Raw genomic sequence first — 26799 nt, forward strand, 5'->3', positions numbered from 1 at the left:
TTTAATGTCTGCCAGATGGTCTTTTCCTCTTCTTGAATGTTTTCATGGTTATATATAATATTGAAAGTGAAACCTCTTATCAGCCACCAAAGGAACTATTATTATTTTGGCCAGTATAACAGGTAGTCACATAATATAGTGTGACTAATATGGAGAAACTTTCACAGAGACTGAAATTTTACTGGGTGTTAGGACAGGTGATTAAGGTTAGCATATGTCTGTTAGCACAGGTTTCACTGTAATAATAATCTGACCAATATATACAGTCCCTTTCATCTAAAGGCTCCATGTGTACTATGCAAACCCAACAAGCTGATATGAAAAACTATTGAGTGCTCACTTCATACATGCCTGAAGTGAAATGCAGCAGCTGTTCAACGGTCTACAGTATTATCCCAAAACTGTTCAGAGCAGGCAATGATGAATGCTAAAAAATGTAGAGCCATGTTTTCAAAACTAGGCATATTAAAGATATCTAATAAAATTCCTGTTTAGGAAGCTAAATCCTGCAGGTGAGAATGATTTTCATTTAGGATTTGGATGATCCAAGTACAAGTCCCTTCTCTGTGTAAGAAGAATGTCTTAAACACCATACTGCAACTTATCTTGGGATTCACCCAACTTATCTTTACTCACCCATGGTGATGCTGTTCCCCTTTTTATGGAGTATTTAAGTATGGACTAAGCAAAAAGAGGAATGACCTTATAACCCACTATTTAGAGCACTTACCTTTTGCCTGGTGGCATTTGAATGGGTTCAAATGCCACCAGGCAGAGGATGGAAAAAAGCCCCAGATTTCCCACATGCTGTATGAGTGCATTACCCATAGACTTACTGGGTAGAGAGAAAACCATCATTAAAATGATGTTCTGTAAATCTAGCCCTTTGTTTCCTGGTAACTTTGGTAACATCGAATAGAGCATTTTATTTAACCACAATAATTATTTTTGTTTATTGTGTTGAACAAAATGTTTCAACATTTCTTGAATATTTTATAATTTTAATTCCAGCCAGAACTATTGAAAGAATTTGTTTTGAACTCATGAATAATTTCAGCTACCCCAAAACTGGATGGTTTTAGTGAATAAATAATTTTCTGGGAATAAAATGCCCAGTCAGTTCTACGTGTCAGGGGAAGTATTCATCATTAACTTAACCAGCAAAGGTCAGCCATCCTTTGTGATATGTTCCATTCAATGAAAGTCTGTTCCCACTCCACAAACACTTTTAAAATGGCCCCAGCACTGTTTCTGGGACCAGTCCTTCCTCCTCACAAACCAAGGCGATAGAATGGGGAAGAAAGGTTGGATTCTTACTTTTGCCAGATTATTTGGAATCCCAACCACAATCCCAATGTTGTTGAGAAACTTTCTTTTCTTAATCTGCCTACATGCCTTGTTTACCTGGGAAAGAGGCCACTGATCAAATGGCTATTTATATTGTGTATCTAATAAATTATGACAATACAAACTTTGAAGTCTAGCCTACCTGTTGGTACCCTGAACTGCTGAGATGAATGTGAAAAAAAACCTCACACCACCTAGCCAAAATGCTTCCACAAAATTCTTCCTCTAAAAGTGTTTAGCTCTGGACCCATACCCAAAACATCCTGTCCTGTTATCATCCTGATGGGGAGGGAGGGGATTTATCCATATGATACATAATGGTGAAGGGGAAGACCTTATCATCAGCAGCCATTCCTGGCATAAGGGACTACCTTATCACTAGCCAATAGGATAATATTTTACTCTTCTGTCCCACCAATCAGACAAGCAGTCCCTTGTCTCAAGCCCAGAACAAGACTGATGAGGCTGGGATGACAGTAGTGGGATGATATAATTCTAAAAATGTCTAAGAGTTTTCTTAATCAAATTGCTATGCACAAAACCTTCCTACGTCTGAAGCTGTGGAGTAGCATATAAGGAGAAATGCAATGGTACTACAGGAGGCTATCCATCTGCAGTAAAGTTTAGTTTGCACTTCTCTACCTGACTACTGATAACTAAAGGAGGGAGTCTAATCTGAGATGTGCAGTGGGGTGTATCTGGAAAAATGCACTATATTGAAAAGCATATCTCTCAACATATTCTTTAGTGTTCACCATGCATTTGAGTCAGGCCCAGCTACCCACAGGTAAGACCTTACTATGAAGGATTCCAGGTTATAATTACACTGACATTGTTAATGGAATGGTTACAAAGCAAAGGGTGAAGTAACAATTTTATTTTATTGAACTTATTTTTCTGCAAAGCCATTTCCTGATAAGCATAGCCAGCAATAAATAGGCTATGTGCTATAACAAGACAAAAATGTAAACATAAGAAAATATTATAGTACTTTGTTGTAAATAAATGTTATCTTAATAAGTGATCGGTTGATGGTAAGAGGAGAAATACATCTTACACCTTAGATGATGTAACTGATGGAGAAGCTATGTTCAACCTAGTGCTAATAATATATTATATTGCTTAATCTTCAGCCAGAGCTAAAACCAGATTTGCTGTATTCAAAAATATCTATTGACCTGCTATAAAGCATTTTAACAAAGTACCTAATGGAGAGCATAAAATAATACCTACTGATGTATTTCTAAATGTTTGTCTCAATTCTGCTGTTTGGAAAACTTGAAATATATAATCATGTCCATGGGGGTGTATAATATTTTGCCTGTATTGCATTTTAGCAAGCATTTTGTCACCCAGGGGTGCAGTTGTAATTCTTGGAGAATATTAACACACAAGCTTTATTCTCAAGCCTGGGAGACTGTCATCCTGACCTCTGTTTGCTGCTATTAAACATAGAAGATTTACTTTGAAGCATTCATTTAAGGAAGTGAGTTATTATTCCTTTGCTTGACCTTAGCCCATGGCATATATATCATGGTGTTCTGAAAGACCATCACGTGCAAGACAATTGGTTTACAAAAAAATAGAAATAATCCATGGTTGATAAAAAGACACACAATTAAGAAAACTGGGAAACAAATCATCTTTTTCACATTCACCACACTACTCATATTAAAATACACTAATATATTCTTATTTTTTTTAAAATATGATTTTACATATATTTAATTAATCATTGGTAGAAATTACTTGAAATTAATCAAAATCTTCAAGTCTGGATGTTATGCTAGCTATGCTTGTATTTATTACTGGAAAAAAACATTATTTTTAAAAGCATATGAAAAAAATTGTTTTCAAGCTGTTTCCTTAATGAACTGGAAATAGTAACCCTGTCAAATTTAATACAAAAATAGGGTTATAAGCCTATGGCATCTATTTATTACTGGAGAACAAAAGCCTTCATCCATTTCCTTTAGAGAATGACATTTTTGTAATTCGCTGCCCATTTCATTTGTTCTAAAAGGACTTCGTAGGTTGACAAATATCCCACAGAAATGGCTTCTGATGCTTGATAGGATAATGTGCAGCCCCTTAGGACAAGGGCAAAGGCAGCAAACTTATCATCCTTTAGTTTAGCTTAGCATGGGTCAGTAACAGCGCCAGGGGTGACAGAAGATGTTAAAGTGTGGGAAGCAAGAACTAAGAGCTGTAGGAGGGTAGTTTTTATAGTTTATCCTTTCTTTCACCATGAAGCTGCAGAGACAGCTTGAATCACATTGTTGATTTGGTTCACTGCACGCCACACTAACTGCTGTAGTAGGAGGAAGAAAAAACACTTATGGGTCATTCTCACCCATAGTGTGCAGCACTTCAGCACTTATCCTATAGGAGGACGAAACACATGTTTAATATTTCAAGTTCATATTTTAAAAATGCATTATCCCACTTGGAGGTCTGGTGTGAAAAATCAGTGGAATGCTGCCATTCTAGCAATGAGAGGATTTTGGAGGGAAATGGGGTTTTGGCTGTTTATCTGTTTTCTGCATCTTGTTCTGAATCATTTTCTCCTGCAAAGCAGGGAAAGGAAAACTATTTAGCTCCTAATAAGCATACATTCAAAAAAGGGACAAATGATTTCTTAAAAACTTGCAGATGCTCCATTCATCTGTAGCCACAAACCGTTTTCGGACGATGTTAAACAGAATTAGGCATTTCTTCGTAGTCAATTATTACTCCTTAATTATAGATCTTACAACATTTGAGGCTTATTTTGTTAGATACTCTGCAGAGAGTTCCCTCCAAAACCAACAAGAATGACCAGACACAATGAGCCGCATCAAAGCTTTTGATTTTCCTCTTGATTTTAAATTGCAGCTAGGTTTATAGCAATCTACCTACCCTTGCATTCATTATTCCAGTGTCAGGATGCCTGAGTTTTGCTCTGAATGCTATAGTGCTGGCAACAGCCTTCCTTACACTGCCCCTGAAGAAAGAAAGAATTTCACAAATTGAACCCAAATGCACCTTAACTGTTAAGCTAAATATAAAGTGCAGGTACATTAACCATAATTGTTTTGTATAATTCTGTGTACAGTGATGTTGTATGAACCTCAAGGCACTCAGCTGATGAACATTACATTCCAGTTTGGTTTGCTGATGTAGGAAGAATCTCTCCAGGTTTACTTGAAAATCCTAACCCGATTAATTTAAACCTCTGAAAGAGATAACTTAAATAGCCCTTGCCCCTCTCAACATACACATGCATACATGTTTTACATAAGAGGTTATTATTTTAAAAAATTCCTAAGTCACTTAAGTTCTTTTAGTCCCATTTTCAAAAATGACTTCAGCACTTAAGCTCCTTAGTCACTTTGGGCAAGATCCAGAGAGGTATATTAGGTGTTGCAATGTCTGAATCTTAGACAGCCTAGCCATAGCAGGATGGTTCAAGGAAATAAAGCTGGCATCTGGGCCTACATTCAATGGGAAGAGTTAAGTACTTTTAAGAGACTAAATGGTAGGACTATGCGAAGCGGGCCCTATTTGATTTGGATTTGTATTTGGCCCGAATCAGGGACAGTGATTTGATCCATTAATTCGGATCACTGTCCCTGATTCAATTCAGCTGAATCTGAATCTGAAGATTCAATGCTGATTCGGAGAATCAGCGATTAGGACATGGACACAGTTTTAAAAGTTTTTTTTCTACTTACCTTGGGGTACCCGAACAGTTTGTGAACCCTGTGGTAGATGGAGTGTCCCACAGGAGTGCTCATATTTTGTATTATAGCCTAGTGATGACAGCACTAGGAAGCACGACACATGAGTTATAAGCTCAGCCTCAGTTTGAGGAGTATGAAACCTACATTTTCCATTCCTTAGTAAAGTGCAATAACCACCAGACAATAGAGTAGGCTGGTAGAGACATCCTTGATCTGTACTGTTAAAGCAGGTCCATCGGGCTGGCAAGAGTGCAAGAGGCATAGGGTCAGGAGAGCAAACAAGAGGGAGTCTTAATCTGCTCAGACAGGGCTGTCCACTGAGCTGCCAGTGTCCTGCAAGTGGTTAATATGTAGCCAGTGGGTCCCAGCAATCACCTGTCCTGTTGCCACACAGCAGGGAAGGATTTGGAGGTCTGCTAGATGCTGGCACAGCCTGCATGGTGGGGAAGTGGGAGACTATGTGCCATTGGCACAATAGGAAGGGACCTCAGGGGTCTCTGTATGGCCTTGTGCAGGCTGCACAACAGGGAGTGTGGGCCTGTGTGCCCCTAGCATGGCCTATGCAATGCAGAGCAAGGGGCTGTGTATTGTTTCATAGATTTCATAGACATTAGGGCTGGAAGGGACCTTGTGAGATTAGGGCAGTCTTTATAGTGGTGGGAGAGGTTTTGGGGGGGGGGGGTCCTAGGGAAGACTGCCTTCACAGCAGATTTACTTGCAGTGTGCACTCCCCAGCCACACTTAAGTTAGGCAGCCCTGTGCTAACATATGCAGCAAAGAAGGCTGAGATTTGAGTTCTGGTTACTACCCTAAGAGGTTTCTCTGCATTTTGTTTCTTTGGCTGTCTAATGTAAAATACACAGACAATCAAGGGGTAGAACCCAGGACTCACTCTCCTTTTGGGAGTGCCATCAATGAGCAACAGTGCCAGGTTTCATATCGCTTGCTCTTCTTCTGGTTCCATGATTCTTGAATTCTTGGCTGTCTAGGTGGTACAGCTTCAAGAGGAGAGGCAGAGGGTTGGTGGTTAGCTTAGTGCTTAGCTTGGCATAGCATGGTGGCTAGTGTACTTTCCTGGCAAGTAGGAGATGTGGCTTTGAATCTACACAGGCTGAAAAAGACCTGGAAACCCACTGGTAAGGAAAAATGTAAGGCTACTATACAGTAACAATATGACAATTTGAAAGGTGGGCCAGTAAGTGTACTATATCCATTACCTATACAGTGTAGGCCACAAATGCAGGCTCACAGATGCCCCACACAGTGATCCTGTGGATTAATTACAGACACTGTCTTCACTGCAACTGCGACTGGTTGAATCAGATCTGTTTTACAAAACCTACAAAATCATTTTTGGTGTAATGTATGATCTGAATTAATGTCTTTTTAAGAATAAAATTATCCTGATAGGAGAGCCCCCTAAGGGGCTGATACAGTGCAGAAGGACTGAAAGTTTTGACATGGTTTAATGAGCTGTACACTAACTCCACCTGAGTAATTAACAGTCTTGACAGTCCTTTTGAACAATGATATTCTCTGTAAGGATGTTTAATGCTCTGAATACCAGCAATGCTGGAATCAAGGCAGAGGTGTGGATCTGAATGGAATATTTTGTTCAAGTAGCTTTCACTGTGCTGTTCTGATTAGTCATTAAGACCAACATGTTTAGAAGCCATCAGTAATTTTGAACGCTTGTGATTTTGTGAGAATGTCCAACCTGAAACATCTTTTTTCCAGAAGTACTAGGAACCAAAAGCTCCCATTCATCTTCAGCTCCCCAGTAAAACAGGCACAAGACATGTTGACTAAGCCACAAGGAGTGAATGATGGTGAACAAGCTCAAATACAAAATGCTCAAACAATTGGCTGAACAAAACTGAAATAATTCTATTTCAGAATATTGCAATGTGTGATTTGTGAGAAAGTATTGGTACAAATAAAGGTGTCGTGGGCAAAACCCTCCTGAGCTTAACAGCCTTTTGTGCTAGCAAGGTTAAGACATGCCAGTTTCTTTAGCACACAAAGGAGTTACGTGACTGGCTAGCTACCTTTGATGCCCTAGTCTGAATGACCAGGTACCCATTTGTAGCTAGGTGGACTGAAGAGGCTTTGAGTAACACTCCAGAGCACTGCTCAAACTTATACCTCTCTAGAAATTCACCTTAACCACTTGGTCGCCATGCTCCATAATGAAATATAAATTCCTGTAAGTTAAAAGCTCATTAATGTGAACACTCAGGGCTGCCAAAGGTCAGAGCCCAGCCTGTTTCCTTCATGTCAGAGGTAGGAGAGATAAGACAGGAAGAGAGCTGTTAGTTGCACCAGACAGAAGCCAACACCAGAATATATCTTTTCTTTCTCTAGAGTTAATTTTTTTCCAGAGGAGAACTTATGTCCTTTTTATTTTTTTAAGTTAAAATCCCCAAATGATTGTGTTCATATAGCATGTAAATCTTTACATGTTGATAGCTGTAACTTTTCTACTTAACAGATTTTATTCCTTACTATGCCTGTCACTGGTTTAAGCAATCTGTGTGTAATTGATTTCTTCAGTAAAACAGATAACATTTGCTTAAAGCTCCTCTGATAGCTTTACAGCCTCTTACATTAGCAGCAGCACTTCCGTCTCCACTGGCATTCTTGTAAAATATAATTATTATATATCCATCACAGACAAAAAAAATGTGAACAGGGAAAGGCAGCGCTAAATTTTCCCCGAGTTCAGCACTGCATGAGTGTCACATTATTCAGCTATTACTATATGGCCCCACCAAACCACCTCTCACACTGTTTCCTTCTCTGGATCCAGGTCACATATTCCACTACTCTATGATTTACGGGTAGGTTTTGAGATATTTCTGATTCAGAATTAAGCATGGCTTTTATTTTTTTGCAGGTAAATAGAAGTGCAGCCTTCTCTTGAATTGCACTGGAGACCTGGTTTTACATGTATTCCCCCCGCCCCTCCCCATTATTTAACAATTAGACATATAAAATACAATATATTTATGTGCATGCACACACACAATTATCACTAATGCACATATTATTTATCTGGGATTGAAATGTCTGAGATAACCTACAGGGAAAAATTGTTTTTTGGTCTGGAAATAAAATGTAAATACAAAATAAGGCTCATACAAGGAGGCGGGGGGGTGGGGAAGGATTCAGTTGTGCAACACAGACTAGACCTTGGAGAACATTATATAGTTTCTGTTCTCTCCTTTGTTCTATGGGTTGCAATCACTCGACCTTACTGTGCATTGGTGTAATCTAAACTCTTTACTTGCAGGAATGAAAGGCAGCATAGGGAATCATGCTAGGTGTTGCTATTCTATGTTAATGATCATTACAGGCAGTTTCATAAAACAGTGAACTTCTAAATCCAGCACACACACACACACACACACACACACACACACACACACACTTCCACCTTCCAGGGTTATGTAGAAGTCTGCTGGGAATTTTAGTGCCTAAGCAGTTACACTCTAATTGGTAATATATACAAATTGTATCATTCTTAACCTGCAGCCCAGTGCCGCACAAAAATAGGTGTGAATTATTCTTCCTTCCTTTGCAAACATCAAGGAAAATCTTTTCTTTCTGATCCTAGCTGCAGAATACACCACTGGAAAGTGAAAAGCATTCTCAACAACAGCATAAAAAGGGGCTCGGAAAGTAACAGTCAATCCATAGAACCAGGGTTCGATCCAACAAAGCACTGAAACACACACTTGCATTTAGTCAATGTGTTTGCTCATGTGTGTAAGTGCCTTGCTGGATCAGGGCCAGAGTACTCAGAATCTTTCAGGATTGATCCCCCAATGAACACTTACAGGAGTGATCCCTTGAATTCAAACTCCACTGCATTCTGCATTACCAGCACTTCAGTTTCTTTCTGACACGTAATGCACAGCAACTTGATTCTGTCTTTAGTTGCTCAGTGTGTATGTGTGTAGAGTGGTGGAGAGGCAGTTGTATCCCTATAATGTGCTAAGAATAGTTATTTACTGCTCAAGAAAAATCCAGTGGAAATATCTCAGCTTTCTATTTCCCCCACCCTACTACCTTCTCTTTATTTTTTTTTTTTTAATTTGAGCGTTCTCTTTTTGTGTGAGATTTAGAGGAGCAGAAAGTGTATACTGCAAGGGAAAGTGATTATTTCTCAAATCCAAAATGTCAGGGGACAGACAGAAAATGCTAAGCAAGCCGAATAAATTGATTATGCAGAATGTAAAAAAATTGGATGGATAGGAGTGGTGTGGCAGAACTGTGGTCCATAAAATTTAGATCCCACCCATATGTGTCTCACATCCATGTCTCCTTTAGGTTTGACATGAGGCAAAAAAGATATTTCATTTTTCATGGCATAAATGTTTCTCATAGAAACACAGTAGGTTTGAGAGGGAAGAGATCTACTGTGATATTTGATATTTCATATTTTATTCCTTGAATTAATATTTGACAGAGTTATAGGGAAAGACTGATCGTTGCATTTTAATACTTATTCTATTATTTTTGAAGGCAAGGTAATACTTTTCTTTCATTGAGCATATAGCCTTTTGATACATTTTTACTTCGTTGCAGGGAAAATTTTGTAGGTAGATTTAAAATTAGGTAATTGAGGACCTTTTTAAAATTTGCCATAGGTGTTAAACAATAATAACAATATTTTTTACCATTTTTTACCATTTGTGGTGGTTTAAAGTACTTTTTTCTATGAAGACCTCAAAGCCTTTTACAAAGAATTAAGCTACATAATCCTATTGTGAGAGAGGAAATAATGCTTACATTTTTTCCTTTAAATAATTCTTGGTTCATGACTAAACGAAGCAGCTATTATTAACCACAAAGGTTGACATTTTTTCCAGAGAGATGTGACTATGTACTTATTCTCTACATTGTAGAAATGGGGAAATTGAGGCACAGAAAGGACAAGGGCAACATTTCCAAATGCACTTAATTCCTATGCCACCCTGTTTAAAGTACTTTAGGTATTCAAGAGTTTAAATCCCATTGGCTTTAATATTTTAAACTATGTGAATCTATAGATTTGGTCTACTCTATTTTGGGGGCACTTTTGATGGACTTTGGGATGAAAAAGAGGAAAAGAAGACAGAAAGTAAAACTATCTAGTCCTGTATGATCAGGCCAGAACTAATCTATACGTATCAGAGTATTTTTAAACACATTTAGTTAAAGCTCTGCAAAACTTAACATGGGCAACTATGACATTTTGTTTATAGTGGTTTAGCTGAAGTCTGCAGATTTTACTATGTTTGGAGATACTAGTGTGCAACTTGACCTGACTCCTCCTTGATGTTTAATGCACTGCAATAAAGGCATGCCAGCTACAGTATCTCATTATGGATCCAGAGACATGCATTTAAGCCATACTTTAAACCTGTCTTAGAGTGAAGTTCCATGTTGAACCTTAGACCATACTAAATCTGTGGAATATTAAGCAGTATTAAAGTTACAACATACTGTGAGCAGTCTCACATTAAGGGTTAATACTGTGTCTTGCCTGCAAAGCTGTGACTTGCCAGTAGAGGGTTTGCAAATAGGGACATAGCTAGGAGCCAGGACACCTGGGTTCTATCCCTGCTCTGGGTGCCAGGGTGTTGGGGGTCTGGGAGGGTTGCATCCTAGGATGCTGGAGGACTGTAAATTGCTCATCTTATCTCCATGGAGTAGACTGCAGTTAACCTGACATGAACTATGTATCTTGGCCCAGAGTTAACTGTCACTTGTAGCAACATAACTGAAATGCTCTGAGGGTACTTTGCATGAGCTGACAAGCTTTAACATGAGAATACTTGCATTTTAAGTGCCTTCAGTATGGTCTCAGTGTAATGTGTAGTTTCACCCTTAGAGGCTGTTTTTGGTCAAAGGCCTAGAGAATCAAAAGTAGTTATTTGTGATGATAGCTATTTCATTTCCTTGCAGGCTATTAGCTCTAGCAACGAGTGGCTTTAGCTAGTCTCTAGTCCACAGAATCTAGATTAAAGTAGATCTTGACCTTTTTTCTTCAAATAAAAGTAAATCCTGAAACCAAGATAAATCCAAGTAGCCAGGCTATGTTTTTCTATTTCACCCCAAAGCCCTGCAGTTGTATACTATAATCACTTTGTGATAACAATAGCTACTTCAGGGTTGCAGGAAGATCTATAGCTACTAGCTCCCCCATCAGCACGGGGAAGGAGAATGGATGGTGAAATTGTATGACTGGGCTTCCTATAGCTTTCCTTGACAAATACACACACACACACATACACACGCACACACACACACACAGAGAGAGAGAGAGAGAGAGAGAGAGAGAGAGAGAGAGAGTGTGAATATGGGCTTTATCCATAAAATCATTAAATACTACTCTCTCCACCTTCTCTCCATGGAAAAACCTCACTGATTATAGTGAGTTGTTGCCTTGGAAGAAGAAACAGGATTTGGCCCATAGAATGGAATAGCACTGCTCGAGCAGCCTGATCTCACAACAATGATTTTTATTTCTCCTTCCTCATATGTAAATCCCATGGCAGGAACTCTGCAAGATAAAACTCTATATTCCCCTCTGCTGTCATACAGAGGAAAAGGTAGAGCTATGTAAATTTGCATTTTTCCCATCATTCCCAGGTACTAGTTAGGGTCATTTTGTTAAAATATTTGTAAGGTTTTAGTAGAAGGGTAATAATTGTTATGAAATGGCACTTACTGTGAAACACAAGGGAAAAAGAAATGTACTAAGTGTGCTCTGGATTTGGGAGTGGTTAATCTTACCAAATCTCCATGTCTTCATACTGGAGTTTAGAGACAAATGAAGATGGGGAACAGGGATTTTTCACTATATATCAAACCTTCTGATTCCATGAATTAGAGGCAGTAAGTACTGTAGCACAGGGACCAATGATATTTCTGGTTGTCAAGTTATAGAGCTTGTAGCTTGAAGGGAGTGATGTTGCCTAACTGTCGTAAAGCTGAATTTATCTTCTGATAAGTTGTGACCAGATGTTTTATACCAGATCCTTTGGTTAGCAGCAGTGTGAGCTAAATTGGTGTATGGAGAGCCCTAGAGTGGTGAAGCAGCTTCTTCAGAAACAGAATACAGACCAACATACTGAAACATGAACAGACTCTGGATGCGCTGGACTGGTGGCAGCAGTGATGATACAGTGGATGTTAGATGGTGGATGAGGTACCTTTTGATGACTTGAACTGCTCAGAGTCAAACTATGGCTAGATTTGTACCACTGGGTGGGACCAGACTAGGCAGTTTTAACAAGAGAAGTTAAGAAGTATGCATGTTGGGAAAGGGGCTAGCATCCTCTTGGCTGGAGAATGACTCAGGCTGTATCACACTGACTTATGTTGTAAATAATTCCTGGGCGACAGGTCAAGGATATGGACTGATTGTCCTAAATAAGACAGGGAGAGGAGGAGTTGAAAAGCCAGCAGGGAATTTCTTAATTTTATGTGAGTATATGAAACATACTGAGTTTTTCAAACTTTCTTGTGAGGAGGTTGTCTTTCTGTCAAGTAAACTTCTTGGTTCTAACATAGATAAGAGTACTTTAAATGCAGAAGAACCACATGTTAAGAGTGACCAGAGAGGTCACCCTCATATTTTACTTTTGTCCCAGAGCAGAAATACCTGTGAGATTCTGGGTGGCAACTCGAGCCTGTGTTACTAGAGTACACCAGAGATATTGTGACTCTAGTCATTATCATTGTCAACACCATCTAACATAAGGGCTATGTATAAAAACAGAGTTTATGTACAAAGCAGATCTATTGTGTAAAGGGATCATGTTAAAGCTTGAGAGAGTCCAAAGAAGAGCCACATGCATGATCAGAGGTCAGGAAGACAGACCTTATGACGACAGGCTGAGAGCCATGGGACTCTTTAGCTTGGAAAAGTGCAAGCTCAGGGGTGATCTGATGGCCACCTATAAGTTTATCGGGGTGACCACCAGTAGCTGGAGGAACGTTTGTTCACCAAAGCGCCCCAAAGGATGATGAGGTCGAGCGGTCATAAACTACTCCAAGACCGTTTCAGGCTGGACATAAGGAAGAATTTCTTTACTTTCCGAGCCCCCCAAGGTCTGGAACAGCCTGCCATCGGAAGTGGTTCAAGCACCTACATTGAACACCTTCAAGAGCAAATTGGATGCTTATCTTGCTGGGATCCTATGACCCCAGCTGACTTCCTGCCCTTTGGCTGGGGGGCTGAACTTGATGATCTTCCCAGGTCCCTTCCAGTCCTAATGTCTATAAAATCTATGAAATCTATGAAATAAAGCAAGACAGTGGTATAACCATACTAATGCACTTAACAAAACAATCAAGACTAAACTGCATTAAGGGGTTGAATAGCCATGTTAGGCAGTAATTGGGTTCTATTTTAATCCTGTCTACATAGGCAAACTCCAGCTAGGACTGAATCACCTATATTTATGTTTAATCACTGGGACTGGTAGTGGCCCAGCATGCCTGACTTACTTCCTGCTCTTTTCCCTTTTTTCTCTCTTTTTATATACTTCTCAGTTTTCTTCCTATTTCTTCCTGTTGATTCCCCAATGTTCTCGTTCTCTTGCCACTTCCCTTTCCCATCAAATCCTCCAGTTAACTTCCTTCCATCTCCCCAAGTTTTCCCAGGTCAACTTCTCTCTCTTCAGGTTGGCTGTGGTTGTGCCCACAAGAACCAGCCTTTTAAGTAAACCTGGGCCACAGTAGTCTGTCTCCTTTTGCTTCTGCCCCATACCCAGCTAGGAGGGGTTAACTGGGTGTTCTCCAGACTCACTTCCCCAAGCTTCCAGGCTGCAACTATAATAAACATAGGCCCTCCAGTTACCAATTTCTGTGGTGTCAGAATAAATAACTCTACTTAATGCTAGTAGAAGATCCTCACTCAGTGCTCCAGAGAACAGTGAAAAATCCCAATATCTCTGCCAATACAACCTGGAAGAAAAATCCTTTGAATTTGGCAGCCAGTTTAACCTTGTATATGTGAGCAAGATCTTCCACAATTAAGCAGATATGCCCCAATAAATTGTTCATGTCCAAGTCATGTTTTGCCTTGAGGCTTAACATAGTAGATTTGGCCAGTAACTCCAGAGAGGGAAAATTTCAAATAGTCACTGCCCTCTGAGAAAGAGGATAGCTTTACTTTCATTTTATTTTACTAAACATGTATTTTTTTCTTGGTCCTGCTTAGTTCCAGTAAACTTACCCAAATTTTATAGGCACTTTAGCACTGGAGGAGATGTTGAGAGGCAATACTGGCAAGAATTTTGATTTTGTGAGCTCTGTTAGTCACCATCTCTGTGTGAGAGGATGGCTGGGTCTACCTTGGTTTCCCCCTGGACTCGCCTGCCACGGCAGCCGGCCATGTAGTCTCGGGTCATGGTGTCCTGGACTGTCCTGGGTTGCCAAATGGGCATTCCTCTCCTTCTTTTCCTCTTTCTCCCACGGTCCTTTCTCCTTCCTCCAGTGCCCGAAGGCAAAAGTGTGTTCATTTGCTGCCAAACTTATACTGTCCATGGCGAGATAATTACTCCGACCTTCCCCTGGTGTGTGATTCCCTTCACCTCTGCAAGGTGCCCTCTATAGCTATCCACTCCCATGGCTAACTTAGTAACGGGCCTCCTGCCTGAGCCCCTGTTACACTCTGCAAAAAGCATTTAATTGTAATGTAGATTTCCTTACCGTGTCCCCTTCCCTCACATCAAACCTTTAGTGCAGTACAGTGCATAATGGCATTATATATTACCAGGCCTGCTAACTATAGCAATTTAGGTGGTATAATTTAGAATATCCTACTTGTTTGGTGCTGCATTCTGCTGTTTTCTTCGTGCTGTATTTTTTAAACCCATAGCAACAGCTGTTGCTGATCAGAATGTTTTTTGCCATGTTAAAAATACTCAGCACTCAAGATTTCAAAGTATTCCCTCTTCCTTCCTCTGTTCTCTCCTCCTTTGAACTGCTGTTACAGTTCTCCTCCTTCACTAAGCCCATAAATGAAATTCTCAGACAACTTCTACATTATTTTTTTCTGGACCAAAAGGAATGTTGTTTCATCAGTAAACTATATTTTGCTACAGACCTAAAAATCATTTTCCAGGAATGGTCATGAGAACAAAACTTCACTCTCATAAAAGTACATAAAAAAGATGAACGAAAGGGGATATATGAGAATGGAGGAATCAGAATGTACTTTAGAAATGGCTAAAGATTTTCACATTTTTTATTAGCTCCTATATTAAAGCCATGCGGTTTGCAGGGTTACCTTGCTGCTAGAAAATCATCTTTTGGGTGACATATGAAATCAATACAATTTCTCCTAGCATCTTGGGATCATTAAAAGTAACATGAATGGTTTGTAAGATAGTTAAATCTTGTATCCTGGCCAAACTCCAAATTGGGTAATTAATATCTATCTTGTCTATCTAAAATATTTTCTGAATTTGCTGTTGGCTTTAAAATGTCATTTTCTGTTACATGCTGCAGCAGAACCCATATCTACCTGTATCTGTCTTCTACCTGTATCTACCAGCTTAGGAAAAGCATTAACAAGCTATGTGTATTGGGGCCACTCTTTTCTGCCCTTGGTTCTGAGAGTATAAAATAGGGTATAAGTATGTATGTCCATCACTTATTTCCAGGAGTCAAAAAAAAGCAGAGCATGTAGTGAAAATAGACCCGAGCTAAGTTACAACTTGCTTCAAAAGTGTTGTGGGTTTTATTTAAATATTAGCTTTCAGAGAATCTTTTTGTACCCTAACTTGATATAGGTAGTTATAATTAGTTATAATTAGGATAGGACCTATGTAAACACAGCAATTATTAATCTGCAGACCAACTCCCCATAATATTTAGTAGGGATGTGTGAAATTTTGGTTGCTGATTCGATATGGAGGAGATTCGATCTGATTCAGCAGCTGAATCTCCAAATCCAAATTGAATCAGGATACCCATTAATCTCTCCAAATCAAATTGGAAGGCTCTGATTTGATTCAGAAAGATTCGATGATTTGGTCATAGATGTAGCTTTATATGTTTTTTCTACATACCTCGAAGTACCAAGAATGGCTTATAAAAGCTGAGACAGTGGGGTGGATAGAGCATCCAACAGGAGTGCGGGGGCATCCCCTGTACACTCGGTGGTGGACTTGGAAGTGGACCAAAAGCACGTCTGGTCCGCTTCCGGATCCACCGCAGAGCACGTGAGGGAACCCCCTCCAACCCTTCAGCTCAGCGACTGGTGCCTCCTGGGTCCGGGGGGGCACCTGGGGCCCCCCTGTGGCTGGTTGCCAAACTGGGGAGGTCCCCCACGCACTTGGTTGTGGACCCGGAAGTGGACCAGAAGTACTTCCAGTCCACTTCTGGGTCCGCTGCCAAGCATGCAGAACCCGCCCCCCCATGCTCCTGTGGGACGCTCCATGCGCCCCACCATCTCAGTGTTTGTGAGCTGTGCCTGGTACAAAACTGTGTCTATGGCCAAATCACTGATTCTGTGAATCAGAATCAAATCTCCAGATTTGTATTTGGCCAAATCGAATAGGGACAGTGATCTGAATTAGCAAATTGAATCACTGGCCCCTGAATTGGGCTAAATCTGAATTGAATATGGCCCACTTCACACACCCCTAATATTTAGAGTTTCATTTCCTCATGTTACCTACTAAATAAGTGTCTTGCACCTTATTCTTGGCAAAACTGAAGCACCTATACAGTTATGGGGATGACAGCTGGATTATTGTTCCTGGAGTGTACAAAAAAATAACTTTCCTTACTAAATTTCACTTTTAGATTGCTTCTTCATAAGGATAAGTGTACATGAATCAGAAAGAATCTAACTAATTTTTAAAATTTCTGGTGGATATTATGATTTTTAACTTATAAACTAGGCAAATTTTATCAGGCATTGAGACAATGTTTTTACAATCACTTTCCAGGGTACAATCGTACCTTAAATATTTCAAAGGGCATGAGCAGAAGACATGAATATAAATAACCAATTTCAAAACTGTGGATCATTATATATATTGAATACCAGAATATATCTACGGTGAGGATAAAGCTGTGGTAACTGATCTAAACTTAAGCCTGGTGTTATATACTCATAATCAAAAAAATTAAACTGTATTTGAAACTAGTTCTGCTCATATGGTTTTATCTTCTATGTTGACAGGGCCCTAGGCTACAATAATCAATGTACAGTATAATCCGTAGTGCCAGTTTTGTAGTGGATAGCTGGTATCACATCTTTTGCTCATACTCTAAATGGTTTGAACAAATTATGAGTTGGAAAGACATTGTGTGAGCTTGCACTTTATTCTCACTGCTGAGGAAACACCTTTTCAAAAATCCATATATTTAGCGAGGTTGTTTCTCTTTGCCTCTGGCTTTCTAAGAAGTGTGAGGTAGTTAGCCGTGTTAGTCTGACATCAGGCAGAAGGCAAAGTAGCTTTGCACCTTGTGGACTAACTAAATAAAAGAGGTACAGCATAACCTTTCATAAGCAGTGGACTTACTTCATCAGATGCTGTGCCAAATAATGAGATTGTTGAAAATAGCTCAAAATGAAAAAGAGGTCTTGATTCATTTATGAAGGAATCGCTCTGTTTGTAGTCATATTTTCACTTGAATTGAAGAATGGACATTTTGAGCCAATGCTATTAATATCATTGGGGTTTTAGCATTCAGTTGCTAAGCTCAGCTGGACTCTAGACTTTTTACAAACACAGAAATTTTACCTTGTGCTCTTCAACAAGTGTACTAACGAGACTTTGAGAAGGACCTTTCAGATTTTCTCTGAAAACCAATTAGTTCTCCAATGAGAGTCTACATTTCTAAATATTGAAGATCACACCCTATTGGTAAGGTACCTTATCAGTAGTTTTTATTAGATGGGGGAAGAATGTCCCAAGCTTGGAAGATAAAAGTTAATTTTTGGTTAATGGTCCACTCCCATTACATCTATGTAATATGGCTGAGTGGGTTCCAGAGAGCTCTCCCACTGAGGTCTGTGGCAACTCATTTCTCTTTCTATTTCCTTGTAGGGCTCAGTTTTTACTTTCAGGTGCCTCTACCATCGTCTCCTTTTCCCTGCCCCCACCCTCTTCTTTGTCATTTACTCAGGAATCTCTTCCATTAGATCCATGATTCCTTACCAGGGTGCCGTGACACTCTGGAGTGGGGTGCTCTGCAATGTTAGCACAGTTATATATGCAAGCATGATTCACAAGACAAACCCAGAGTTTTCAAATAGTGCTAAGATATTCTGACCTGTTGTGATCTTTGTAATTATTGCTCTATTCTTTTCCTGCAGTCAAAAATTAATTGAAAATTAAGAGCTGGCATTTTATGAGGGGTGTCTCGAGTCTAAAAAGGTTGCAAACCACTGCATTAGGGAGTCCTAAACCAAGTAATCACCCTCTTTGAAAGGCAAGTAGGGAGAGACATTTTGTAGCAATATAACAAAAAAGGACTTTCATGCTAATTTTTTCTCTGTTTTAAAAGAAAAGATGTCTGTTACATTTATTGTATTTACCCTATACATTTAGCAAAACACCTTCTGTTTCTTACATACCAGACTTGGTAGGCATTGATTAGTGCTTCTGATGCTAGAACATCCTATTACTGTTGCTACCTAGCCCTTCCCCTCCTGCTTCTCATCGCCTACTTTTTTAAATTCCATTTACTTATGTCCTGGTTTGTCCAGGATCTAGCACAAGGAGAACCTCACCTAGGAAGTAAGAGTATATGAATATTAACTCACAATTTTGAAATTTGCTTCTTCAATCACTTTGGTATTATCACTAATAAAAATCCATTCTGGGCATTTTTTGTATGTCGTTCAGTGAAGGTGAGGACATAGGGATAATTTTCAGTCACTCCATAAATCCAGAATGGTTGAAAGAATTTTGCATGAACAAGAAAACAACTTTTAAAAAAAAAGGATCATTTTCAAACAGTCAAAGTATAATTTTTGGTGAGGAAGTTAATTTACTGAAGAGAACTTGACACAGGAATTGAGAAGCAAAATTAAATTTCAAAATGTTTTTGACTGTGCCATCCCTCTCTGTGGTAGCAAGTAATTACTTCATAACATACGTCCAATCTCTTACTTTAAAAAGGCAGCTAGTGTTGAACCTGCTATTTACTTGATGAATGAAAACAGTTTTCTGCTGTTGAACTGATAATAGGCTTTTATTATACTAACATGAAGACATCTTCACCAAATCTATCAAGAACCTAGTATACAAGCCATTTTATTGGCACTTTTCCCAGGAAACTGATTTATCTTTGCAACAACAGAGAGCAACTGGTACTGTTTAATCGGGCAATATTTGTGAAATGTCATCTTTAAAGGGACACATTTAGCCAGTGCCAAGTGGTTAAGTGATACTTAAATATGAATGTGACCGCCGGGCTTCGAATAACCGCTCTCAAGTGATCTTTGCTCTACGGGTGAATGTCAAACACCTCCTGGGATTGTGTCTGTGCCTGGGTAGCTCTCTTCTTCCCGTGTCACCGACCCCGTTCTCGCCTTCACCCTCTTCTTCAGGGGGAAAACATACAAAAAAAAGGTAAACTTACAGAGGCTTCTCATCAGCCTCAGTCCCCAGGGTACATGCCCCTTTCTCTCTACCCCTCTGTCTGGGGTGACTAAATAAACAAACCAACAAAATACAGAGCGCCAGGTCACTCCCTACCCTCTTACTATCTTACCCCGAACGCTCCCCGGGGTTTCCTTCTGATCCACCCCGGGCCAATCACCTCCAGCGCTCTTCTCTTCTGCCTGTCACTCCATCTGGGACTGGTGGCAATGCCTGCCCTGACTACACCCCCTCAGGGCTCTCCGAGGGTCTTCCCTCCCTGGCACGGCTTTCTCCGTGCCCCATTGTCCTGGTACCACACCTGTGGGTCACGTTGCTCCCGGATGCCACTCCAGCCACGTCTTCAGGTGCTGTACCTGCAGCTCCCATGTAGTCTGGCATGGGCTCCTGTTGGGATGTTTTGCCTCACACCTCCCGCATCCCTGATGGCTTTTCTGGCTCCATGGGTCCTGTGGCGAAGGTTCCTCCCATCGCTGATGGCAGCTGCAGCTCCTTGTTCGTGCTGCCCACCCCATCTGCGCCAGTGGCCGCTGTTCTTATCTCCGCCAGCCGGCATCCAACACTGACGTCATTGGCTCGCCATAATTGAACAAAAAGGCAGCTAACGAGCTGCGTGGGTTCCTCCTTCTGCCCTGTGCACGTCCTGTCCCAAGCTGCTGGTGAGTGCCGCACATTATTTTGACTCCTGGGACAATGAAATTCAGAGATGAAACTTTTAATTTTTAATCAAATAGGTGGAACATTCTGAGCTTTGGTATTTATTATGGAAATTGGGAAATAAACATAAAGAAACATAAAATAGAGAGGGACATGAAATGAACAAAAGTTCTGGATCAAGGTCTGCGCATACACCTAGGTGACAGAGAATAATATGTACAGGTTTCATTAATAGTGAAATGTTTCCTTCTAACTGAGTGTCTTTGTAACCCAGGTTTGGGCTCTGGGGGTGACTGCGACTTCTCCTGGTGGCCACACAACCCTTTCCTGGATCCAGCTGTAGGGTGCCCTCCCCTTCTTACCTTCCATTCCTTGTAATTATTTAATTGGAAAGGAGACTGTCTAATGGGTCCAAGACCAAGCCACAATTGCACTAGATGCCAGCTACCTCTTCCAGGCTCCTGGTGGTCTCCATCCTGCCCTTGCTAGGTGGGCCCTGATGGCCCACAGCTGCCCTTCCCCAGGGCATCTGTTAGCCTTAAGGACTAATCATGGCCTCTGAACTCTCTTACAGCTGTGCCCATGCCTTGCAGATGTTACCAATTAATAACTTCAGTAGGCATTTGTCCCCAACCCAATAGCAGTTCACCTCAGGCCTCTATACCCTTGTTAGGGTCTCATCCCGCCTAACCTCAGTCCGTTTTCTGGTTGCCTTAGTCAGGTTGTTAGGACCACTGATCGCCCACTGTGCCTGACCTGGCCCTTGACTGCCGAATCCAGCTTGGTCTTTGCCCTGTCCCGGGCAATACACTTGGTGAGCCTCCTTAGGCTCCTGTGTCCTCAGGCCTTTGTCTCTGTCCTTTTCATGCACAAGGCCTGCTGTCCCTGGCTCTGCGCTTTCTGGGCACTGGCCCTCCTGGCTCTTGCTGAGCTTTTGCCCAAGCTAGGTTTCAGCCTTTCTCTCTTTCTCTCTGGGCTTTAAAGTCTCCGTCAGGCCTAAGACTATGGTATGCCCTAATTTAAGCTGAGCTCTAAACACTAGCATGCCCCTAACACCAGTGGGTTAAACCATCATGTGCCCCTTAGGCTCAGCACTGTGGCTTCCACATTCTCCCCTTTCAGCCATGTCCAAGCCACCAGTTGAAACTGTAACCAAAGAGTAAGCCTTTTTGCAAACACAAACTAAAACCCCTCTGAGTCCAAACATAAACAATGGCTACCTGCCTGCATAACAAGGCTTTCTATTACCCCAGGTAATGTTTTCCCATAGGGCATCAGCACTCTGTTCACCTTTCTCAAGACAATCCCAGTGCTGGTAAGGAGAGCTCTTGCTTTTCCCTTGCTTTGCAGCTTTTGCGTCAGCAGTCTCCAGGGCCAAACTGAGTCTTCTGGCTCAGTGTTAGGGTTGCCGACCCTTCCAGATTGGCCAGAAGTCTACCAGAATTGGCATCTGTCTCCTGGTGACTATTGAAAGCAATCTGGGAGCTTGATATTGTGAATGGGTTGAACAGTACAATTAATACATCAGTCCCATATAGGATCAGGACTGATATAAGGAAAATTGACTCTATCAGCAATTAGCTTTTTTGGGCTCATGTGGCTGATAATGTCATTGATAAAACCCCTGTGCATGTACAGAGCTGCAGTGCAGTATGTGGGCAAACGAGCACAGCCTAGCAGTATGGAGAGCACCCGGGTCCAGCTAGTAAGTCTGTTGTGAAGGAAAGGGCATGGGGGTGGGGGGGGGGCAGATCAAGGCCCCATTGGTGAGGCAAGAAGTGGGGCTGGGGCAGGGGTGGGGTGCGGGATGAAGCACAACACAAGTGGCTTATTCAGGAGGTGCAGGGAGGGGTGAGTGGCATGGTCCCTGGGAGGGCATGGGGAATGTGTGCTCCCAGATTTGCATGCAAGTTGAGGGTAGGCTGCTGCTGCAGGCTCGGGCTGGGAATGGTGCCAGGCTCTTCCCAGCAGGGGTGGGGGGCAGAGGGTTGGGCCAGGTTTGTGCTAGGGGTAGGCAGTGGTGGCACTGGGAGGTGGGCTGGGGGGCTATGGTGAATTTTGGGGTGGCTTCAGCCCTCCCCGTAGCTCCTCTCCCAGTGCTGCTGCTGCCTGCCCTGAGAGCAGCTAAGCCCAGCCCCTCCACCAAGAAGAACTTGGCACCAGCCCACAGTGGCAGCCCACCCTCCCCCTGCATGTAGATCCAGCAGCACATGCCCCCCATGCCCTCCCAGGGTGTGCAAAGCAATGGGAGCTGCCACCCCCTACACTCCCAGATAAGGTGAGAGCAGCTCCATCCCACACTCTGCCCCAGCTGTGCAGCCCTTGTCCCTGCTCCTGCTCCAGCCCTACTCCCTCCCTCACTGCTGGGGCCTCAATCCCTCCCCCCTTGCCCCTTCCCCCACAACAGACTTACCCACTGGACACTGCTCTCTAAGCTGTCCGGCTGTATATTGGCAATTGGATCAGTATTGGCCAATGTGGTTTGTTAAAAATCAGCCATTGGTATCGGCCTAAAATATCTCAATCAGTGCACCCCTATTAATTACATTACATTATGTTGAGGGGAAAGAAATCTCCTGGATTAGCTTCAGTCAGAGTTGGCAACCTCAGCTTGTGTTTATATATCTCCCTGGTCCTACCCAGTGCTTCTCTGAGCTGGCTCAGGGAACTGTTCACCACAGATCCTATTCACCTTGTCAGCTAAGCCCCAGGATGACTTACTACTGCTGTTCACTCCTGTGCTTCTGTCTTGTCTCCCATGCAGGGCTCTAGCCCAGGGGAGAGCAAAATGTCAGATCCAACCAGTGGCTGGACTCCATTTCCCAGCAACCCGTGTGTGTCGCTGTGGCTGGTTTCCAAGATCCCAGCAGTGGCAGCACCATGACAGCACAGGGCCAGGGTTTCTGTGGAGACTGACCCCAGAAGCTCTGGCAGTGTGTACAGCTGGGTGGGGACCAGCTCCATGGCCAAGGCTGGGATCTTGCAGTAGTGACACTATGTTCTGGAGCTGGGGCAAAACTGCAATTTTCTGCCTGCATACTGTGGGCCTGGGGCATGTGGGCATTGGATTGCAGCTCTGCCCTGGTGCTAAACCATGCTGCAAGTTTCCAGCCCAAAAGCAGCTCCCTGCCCAGCTTTGTGTCCAGCCAGTCCTGCTAGGGCTGGTCTACATGGAAAACCTGGCTCAGTGTTGTCATGGCATTGCTACTGCTGGGGTCTCCATGGGAAGTGGCTTTCACAATGTGGATAGGGGCTGCTGGGAAACAGAATCTATTGGGGCCCCAATCCAGCAAGTGGGCTGGACTCTGCCCACTCCTGCTTTATCTAGTCCACGGTGCTACTGCAGCACTGCTAGGTCTGCAGTAAGTGCAAGCCGGTAAATCCCCAAGTACTTGTTCTTTGGCAGCTCACAATGATCAGCTTTCCCCACCTGAGTCTCTCTCTGCTGATCCTTCACCCTTAAAGTAACAGGAGCTTTCAGATCTCTTTTGCAGTCTTCAGCTGCTTTGTTACAAGAAGTGTTCCATAAGATACAGTGAGAGTGATTAACCATTGGAGTACACTACTAAAGAAAGGGAGAGATTGTCCATTGTTTGATGAGTTCAAATGAAGCTAGATACCTTTCTAGAATATATGCTGCAGTAAAACATATTGGACTCAGTGCAGGGATAACTTGGGGAACTTCTGAGGGCTTTTTTATGTAGGTCAGATGAAGTGATCTAATCATCCATTTTGGATTTAATATAATCAATTGAGAACATCACTAGGACCTGTAGGTTGTCCTTTTAGAAGTCAGGCTACTAGAATTCTAGTCTTACTTTAAAGAAATGAAAAAAACATAAATTAACTCAGACTAATTCACTTATACTTAGTGAAACAAGAAATACCATACACAGTTTTTATCTATTTTAGACAATGCAGTGTGATCACACAATAAAACAGTCTCTTGTGAGGGCCTGCTCAGGGCATGTATAGCACAACCACTTAAAGTCTTACCAGAAAGGAAACAGTTTGTCCTGGGGCATATTACATCCATAATTGATAACGAATGGTTGGAGCTTACTATAGAAATCGTTAATGAATGTCCTGATGCTTATTACATGAAAACAATACATTGAGAGTGTTGTAGTCCTATTAGAATTTAGGCTCCTTTTAGTTCATGTCTTCCCTGTATGGAATGCCTTCCTCTTCTTCTGCATGACTATTAATATTATTACTAATATGTAATAATTAATCACTATTAATAGTGGATAATATTTTAATATGTAATAGTTTTATTCTTACAACAAAATATTCCTCTCATATCAAAGAAATGTTTTTATTTCTCTATTGAATGTATCGCTTTGGGGAAAATTTTTAGGAATGTGTTTATTTCATAGGCAAGCACTGGAGACTGGCAATTGAGAGACCTGAAATGTACTTATGGAAATATAGTTTTAACCAAAGTGTAGAGCACACAATTAAAATATTCTAGCTTTTTACTGGTATTTTACAATCCTTTTTAAAGAAGTGATGCTCCATAGGAGGCCATCAAGAATGCTAAATGGCATTAAATAGTTCTATAAAATATCACCAAAGCATACATTATTTCACTAGAATAATTGATGGGTTTGCATTCTCCTTGCTTATGATGTGAAGCATAATTGTCTAAGTATTGAGGTTCATACCACTAGTTAGTCTTGCATTGTGGCAATAGGGCTCCTAATAATATGCTGGATATGAAATTGTGAGCTGGAATCATGATGCAAGAAACAAACTGTAAATATACTATGCTCTACTATGACTGACATTATTATTACTGAGTAATAAGCTCCATGTTTTACTCTGCTGTAAAGAGTGAACACATGAGCAATTCTTCCACGGTTGACACCCGGCATGCTTACTCTGGAATAATTTGACTTTGGGAATAAAGTGAGGTTACTCCTAAGTAAGTATGTCCTTATTATTGAAAATACAATAAAGTAGGGCTGTTCACTGGTAGCCCATCAGCTGCATGCAGCCAGTAAGGGGTTAATTTGTAGTGTCTGGCCTCCTGCTTAGTGTAGTGGGGGAGCCTACGGCTGGGAAGCCAAACATGAAGCCAAGGCACTGCTTCTGTGTGCAGCAAATGCAGAAGTTGGGGGAGGTGTCTGTGCAGCATGCAGCCTGGGGCTCCATGGCTCACACTGGCACAGCCTCCTCTGGTGTGGCCCACAGGGTGTGCAGGCCTTGGTTGATTAGAAAGTGGCCAGTCCTGGTCTAATGAGCTCACAGAATGTGGATGAGATTTTCAAAGAGGCCAATGTACATTGTACACTCATTTCTTATTAATTTAGATGAGAATCAGATGTTCAAATATTTTAAGCACCTTTAAAATGTCAGCTTTTTTAGGAAAGGAGCCATGTTCTGTGCATCTGTATAGCTCCTAGTACAAAGCGATCTTGGTTCATGACAGGGGCTCCTTGTTGCTGTTAGAATACAGATAATAAATAGAAATAATAATAACAAATTCAGTCTATTGCCCTAAGATTTGGATTTCTAGCTCTTTAAAAAAGCCTGTGGTCTACAGAGCCCAACACTTTATGCAGAAGAGGGGAAAATGTAATGTGGAAAAACTTTTGAAAAATGAAAGCAAAAGACCTGCCAATTTCAAAATTATCACTATTTTTTCTTTGTCTTTTTAAAAAACTCTGTATAGTAAACATTTTTTAAAATGTGGAAATTAAACATCCATCCATAATAATATTTTACAGAAAAAGATTACACATACAGCTAGATTTAAAAACCAATGCGTATCTATACATATGCTCTGACGTGGGGAGGAGGGGTGTTTTAATTAGAGCAGGTCCCAGACAGCTATTCTAATTAAAATGCTTCAGTATCACATGTATGTAGTGTTCCACATTTCAAAATGGCCATGGGGGCATTTTAACGAAAGCTTATTAAATGAGTTTTAGTTAAAGCACCCCAATATGAATCAATCAAATCAAGGTTGCCTCTCTCAACTTTCCACAGTCCTTTTCATAGAATCATAGAAAATTAGGGTTGGAAGGGACTTCAGGAGGTCATGCAGTCCAACCCCCTGCTCAAAGCAGGGCCACCTCCAACTAGATCATATCAATAAAGACTTTATCTAACCAGGTCTTAAAAACCTCCAAAGATAAGAGATTCCACAGCCTTTCTGAGTAACCTGTTCCAGTGCTTTACCACCCTCCTAGTGAGAAAGATTTTCCTAATGTCTAACCTAAACTTCCTTTGCTGAAACTTGAGATCATTGCTCCTTGTTCTGTCATTTGCCACCACTAAGAGCAGTCTAGCTCCTTCATCTTTGTAAATACCCTTCAGGCAGTTGAAAGCTGCTATTAAATCCCCTTTCAGTCTTCTCTTCTCCAGACTAAAGAAGCTCAATTCCCTCAGCCTCCTCTCATAACTCATGTACCTTAGTTCCCTAATCATTTGTGTTGCCCTCT

The sequence above is a fragment of the Crocodylus siamensis genome, chromosome 1 (genome assembly GCF_052110815.1).
Source record: "Crocodylus siamensis isolate JL-2025a chromosome 1, ASM5211081v1, whole genome shotgun sequence".
Classification (NCBI taxonomy): Eukaryota; Metazoa; Chordata; order Crocodylia; family Crocodylidae; genus Crocodylus; species Crocodylus siamensis.